Genomic DNA, 6,472 nt, shown 5'->3' with positions numbered 1-6,472 from the left:
CTTGCAACAATTCTTTACCAAGAAATACGTTTATGGTAAAATTTTGGAAAATGGGCATGGCACCGCCCACTTATGATCACATATATGTATATCGGTAACCGTTCTACCAATTTGTACCAAACTCGGTGTGGTTATTGTGCTTGCCACATATAAGCAAAACGTTGAAAATTATTGAAATCGGACTAAAATAACGGCCGCTTCTCATATAACGGTAAATTTCAGAAATGCTTGAAACTTCAATATTTCGAAATTGAAGGACGCTAATTTACTCAAAATTGATACACCTCGGCTTACCATCTAGCGGAAGGTTTCGGAAAGGTGAAAAAACATATTTAATACTTGCGCCGGGTATTTAATGTTCGGCTCCGCCCGAACTTAAACTTTCTTACTTGTTTTAATTATTCTGCTTTCAATAATGCAATTCGTCACATTACAAATATCCAAAGCTTCAAATGTATTTTGAATATTTATACCAGCGATGCGTGTTCTCCCAAGTTCAACTTCATTTTTCCATATTTTTGGTGCTGAATCATGTAACATGGAATTATACATATTTACAACAAGATAATTCATCAATATTTAGGGTTTTGTTAAGAAAGAGGCAAGCAAAATTAGACAAAATAGCCCAATATATAAAGCGCATACAACTGTACAAATGTACTAATCGTGTGACACTCACTTTAGGCTACCACAATAAAAAATTTTTACAGATATTTTAAGACATATTTGACCATTATTATCATAAACTAAACGATGGTAAATTTGTATGCATATTTCCCTCCAACAGGGGGGTTTAAACCCACAAAACCCTCCTCCTGCGGCCGGCCCTTTATCAATTGTAGGGAACTCATCGAAATAATATTTTATTGCTAAAGTTTATGAAAAGTTAATATTATTTTTTAATTAATTGAAAAAAGGAAAAATTTTCAGAAAGTACCCGAAAAAAATAAATAAACCATTGAAATACCTGAAGTCTGAATTAAGGCTTCGTTGGAGCCAATCGCACCGAAAGTAGGTTTTTTTTAATGAAACTAATAAAACCTGGCTGCTTTGCTCCATTTATTTTATAAAAAGTTTAAGTCGAAAAGGTGCTCCTGCAGAGAGAACTTTTGAAGAAAGCTCGTAGCGAACTAAACTTATGAAAACGCAAGATTTGAGAGAGCCTATGCCATATGATGTACTGAGTTGTGCTACTCAAAAGAAATGAAGGCAATCGGGTAAAATGGGGGCATCAAAACTTTTGAAGGAAATCTAATATCAGTCCTGCGATAGCAATAATCTATGTTCAAAAACTTGGTCAGGCGATTATGAAAGTACTTGTTTACCAGAAGAATGCGGGATCTTTTTCTATTTCCGTTAAATTTAATCAAGCATGTATTAATTTTCAATCTCTGTCAATGGCTTCCAATGCGATGGAAAGGCCAGGTGGAGTAGGACTTGGCTTCACTTGGCATCAGTTGGCGCAGAAGAGTAACGACGTGAGGTCTCTGGCGTCAAAATCCCAATGTGAGGAATAAAAAAAAATTTCCATTAATATGGCAATATATTTGTCTCAGACGGCGGTCGGCCCTTTTTAATATTAAGCGTAGTATTCTCAATATTTAAGTGCTCAATACCAAGTACGAAATTTTTTAATGTTCCGCAAAAAATAAATGATATGAAAATCCATGATGGCTAAATCACAAGCAAAATTTAAGCAAAAAACAAAATCGACTTCAATTCTCATATAAAAATTTAGGAGTACCATTAATTTCTTCACGATCCCATAATTGGCCCAAAAACACATCTGCATATCGAGCCCTAACCGCCAAAATAACGTAAGTGGCATTTTTTTCAAAATTGTCTTGTTGATGCAGAACAGATCACTTATGCCACTTTCGAAATAAATGCCTCCTATATAAGACGATAATTCTGTTTCTAATCGTTCTCAAATGGAATTGAAATCAAATTATTTCTCTGACCTGATTTTTGGTTATAGCTGTGTTGTAGTGGTTAACAGTGTACGCTTACACTACGTGGAGCCTGGGTTCAAGTCGTGGTCAAAGCAACATCGCAAAAAAATATAGAAAAAAGGTTTTTTCTTAACAGCAGTGGTCTCTCGGCACGCAATGGCAAACCTACGAGTGCATTCCTGCCATGAAAAACAGCTTCTCATAAAAATACAAACGCCGTTCGGGGTCGGCGTAGAACTGTAGGTCCCTCCGCTTTGTGTGGCAAAAACAAGGCGCGCGCCACAAATCGGAGGAGAAGCTCGGCCAAACACTAACATACGTGTAATCGCCAATCTGTTATTATTACTACTAACTTTATTTGATACATTAGAGACTGTGTGTGTTAGGTTAGCACGCATTTACTCATTTTCAATAATTTAATCAACAAAACTAAAATTATCAAAAATGTAGTTATCATTTGTTTCTATTAAGTATATTTGACATCACAAAAATGTAATCAACTCTTTTCTACCAAAAGAGTCATAAACCATTTTAAAATACGTATTTTAGATATTTATTGTCTCTGTTTTTTTTTTTCAAAGTATGCGCAGGCAAAATATCTTACACGGCGATTGTGACCCCAAAAAATGCAAAATTTTGCTTTGTACTCTTATTATCAAAAAGATTAGCTTTAAAAGCTTTTGTTTTCTTTAACCATTGCCGCAACGTCGCGCACAAACGTGGTTTTGCATTTATTGAATTTAAAAGAAAAATGACCATATCAAAAGCCTTTTAATTCAAATAAGCAACGCAAATGCTTTCAGTAAGTGATATATATGTAAAACAATATGATATAAAAGACGTTATTTCAATGCTGACGATTGTAAAATTCAAGGTCAATAACAAAGTAATTTTGTACAATATTTTGTTTGATTTCTGTATTTCTTCAATTATCTAATTAACTGTAATTAGCTATTCAATAGCTTTAAATTCAAAATAACTTAGATGTTTATTTTTTCATGACCTTCGAGTAGTTAAAAGGGTTTAAAGTATACTAAATGACTTAAGCAGCAATGGCTTTCAATAGCTAGGAATTAAATGCATTTACATATCGATGGCTGAGTGGAAGATCGACCTATCTCGGCAGCCAGTTCGAAAACATTCTATCTCAAAAAACTTTTCAAGAACGCCCTATTTCAGAATTCGTTTGAAAAACGCCCTATCTCAGCTGCCGATTCAAAAACGCCCTATAACAGCATATTTTCAATACATTTTGAAGTGAGATAGGGCATTTTTGAACCGAATTTTGAGATAGGGTGTTTTTCAATAAAATTCTGAAATAGGGCGTTCTTGAAAAGTTTTTTGAGATAGAGCGTTTTCGAACTGGCAGCCGAGATAGGTCGATCTTCCACTCAGCCATCGATATGTAAACAAAATTTGGATATATTTGACTTTTATATAGTATCGAAATTTGACAATTTTCGAAAAAAATCTCACAAAGCAAAAATTTTGTCAATATATTTTCTTCTTCAATAAAACGAAACCGAATGAACAATTTTTAAAAATTTGTACCCTTTAGTTTGTAGTTATAGCCATGGAGGCATTCCAGGAATGGTGTACGTAGAGTCTTCTTATTTTTTGGCACTGTAACATACTGTGAATATTAATATTTTTAATGGCATTTTAATGCATTCTGTATGGCAACTTGAATAAATTTCTCACCTCTAAATCGATTTTATTGAAACTTAAAATCAGTTCTTATTAATCGTTAACGCTACACTTTTACATGTAAAGAGCCCGGGTTGTAAAGCCTTAGCATATGTGGACGGTATAGCAATCCTAGCAACCGGAAAACATATAAAAATCCTGGGTGCGTAATAACGAAATAAACTTCCGCAGGTGTATCCTGTACAGGGACCTTAAATTCGTATAATCTACGAAAACTGGATTATCAGGCAGGTCCAGCAATTCACTACCCAGTGAAATTTCTACCCCTCTCCTCGTATAGACTACAAATTTTTCATAGGGATCCCAGGGAGAAAAGAATAGGATGGGGCAGCGGACCTAGACTCGGAAACGACGGCTATCTTTAAAGATGCTTCCGAGTTATGCGAATTAGTAGTAACGGATTTAACGCCAATGAACTCGTACTAAACCTCAGTATTTGTTTGCTGAACCACGGTAGCATATTTTAGGCAGTATTTAGCGCCACTACATACACATTGACTGGTGTGTGGGTTCCTGGATGCTGAACCATTCCTTGCAGCTACAGATATGGCCGAGGAGTTGGCAAGGAAAGTGGCGTGATCACTTCTGCTCAGAACGTGGTCATATCTCTAACCTCTATAAATACAGATTAAAGACTGGACTCATCGAAGAGGTAAATAGCAGCTGGATCGTGGAACTCAGCTGAAAATATGAATATAATGAGTAATAAACATGAATTGTAGCGATACAAGTCATAGTGGGTGAAAGTATAAAAACTTATTTTTACCATCTCAACATTAAAATTTACTTACTGGGCCCAAGTTTACCCAACAGTTTCTAGTGGTAAATTGGTGTTCGGGTGTGTGTTTTTATATTGTAATCGTCAATGCAAAAAGCCCTATTAAATAAACAAATTTTAACTTGAATAGAGGAAGACAAAACTTTTTAAATTTACTTAGTTTATGCCTAAAGCAATTTTGTAAAACCGTTGTTTGCATTAAGCTGTTAAAACCACCAAGAGCTATGAGTTCGAATGTCGTATCCGGCAAGGAATATCGAAATTCGGTATCACAAAAGATACTTTTTGCATGGTATAACTTATTATATATTATAGACGCATCTTTCCTTATTTACATTTGAATACGTCCTTTTCTTCTCGGTGTCCGCATTTCGTTCTGATCTCAAGTGTACTCTGGACATCTGTTATCTGATTTCTATCTTCAGCTTTGCATGAGCTAGCCCCCGTCTTAAAACCAAATGATTTCTGCCTTATTTTCTGATAGAATTTTCGAGCCACATTCAAGCCCTTCGCCTTCACGCCTTTCTGCCTCTCGTTTACTTCTCTTGATAAAGTCACTATTTCTTTTTCCCTTTTTGCCGGTATCACTCAATTGTCGCGCGTGTCGTCACCGGCCGCAGGATAGATTTGTGTGCTGCGTATTGTTTCTGCGTCGACGGTAGTATCCAACCACCTCTTCGGTAGCGGTACGAAGTTTTTGGCAGAACGCTCGTTTTTTATTGCAATGAGGAGCATGAGGAACTTTACTGCACCAAGGTATTGATCCGAGTTGACGCTGGCATCTCGGATAAAGTGCACGGCTAGCGCAAAATTAAGGTTTAAAATCCCGAACACGCCTAGGATTTTGGTCCCATTCTGCCCGTAAAATTTTTAGACACCTTCGCGATACCGTCCATCCCGGCCATTTTGAAATCATTACCGTGGGTCTCGCGGGTACTGATAACATGCGCCCATCTCTAGGATGTTTAGATGCTGGTGTTTGGTACTAAGTATTAACAACCATGTTCCGTGACGCGGCCAAGTCGATCAACCTCTCTCCGTTGTGTGTGGTGTTGTCATGAAGTCAGTATTACCAAATTGGCCTTCCTTGCTCACCCTAGCGATAAAGTTGCCCAGAGATATGCGGCACCACTTTTCCAATAACCTTCTGTTTTCTATTTAAGCATGGGACTGATTTCATATAGATCCATACCAAATTCCAGTACATACGCTTGCACTATTTAGGTGGTGGACATGACTTTTCCAGTAACATAAATATTTTCTTGGGGGTAAGAAGGAGACTATATTTCAAGTAATTCGTCGGTGAAAACTGCATTAAATTCCATGCATTCGTTCTGGAGTGATTGAGTTGGAATTCTGTACTTCAGTCATTTATAGAACTTTCTTTTGATTTTCCACATTACCTTCGCAGTGGCCAACGCAAATATGCCATATAATTGAATATATTTGAATATATTTTAGAAGTGAGTTTCTTCCTCACTAGTTTTATACACAAAAGGGGTTTCAACCATTTTATTATTGTTATTATTTGTTGGGTCACCTAACGACACACCCTGCAAGTTGGCGTAGGTCAAGAACATCTAAATACTTATTTACTTCATATTCAATTATGTACTCGTTTAACTGTCGCATTTTATATTTGTAATATAAGAGCATGCACTCAATTGTACAAACAAACATATATGCATAAACTAAAACCTAACTTTGATGCTCCCACATAACTAATTTGTATATACATACGCATGTATGCTTACATATGTACATATGCTAATATAACAGCGAGATTTTGTCATTTTGCTGTATCACTCTTTCGTATGTGCATACATATTAACACACATACATACATTCACTACCTAATATAACTGTATATTAAAACGTTTTTTTTATATTATTTATTTTCTACTTTTTAGTCCTGTCTGAATAAAAGTTTGCAATAGATATTAAAATAATTCAACGATATTAATAGAAAGGTGCACACATATGCATTTACATATGTATGTACATACAAACGAGCACCAATTAATTTTATTTAAAA

This window comes from Rhagoletis zephyria, unplaced genomic scaffold (assembly GCF_001687245.7).
Source record: "Rhagoletis zephyria isolate East Lansing unplaced genomic scaffold, Rhagoletis_zephyria_1.1 Rzeph_scaffold_06708, whole genome shotgun sequence".
Taxonomy (NCBI): Eukaryota; Metazoa; Arthropoda; class Insecta; order Diptera; family Tephritidae; genus Rhagoletis; species Rhagoletis zephyria.
The sequence above is the reverse complement of the archived record's forward strand: the minus strand, read 5'-3'. Positions refer to the sequence as shown.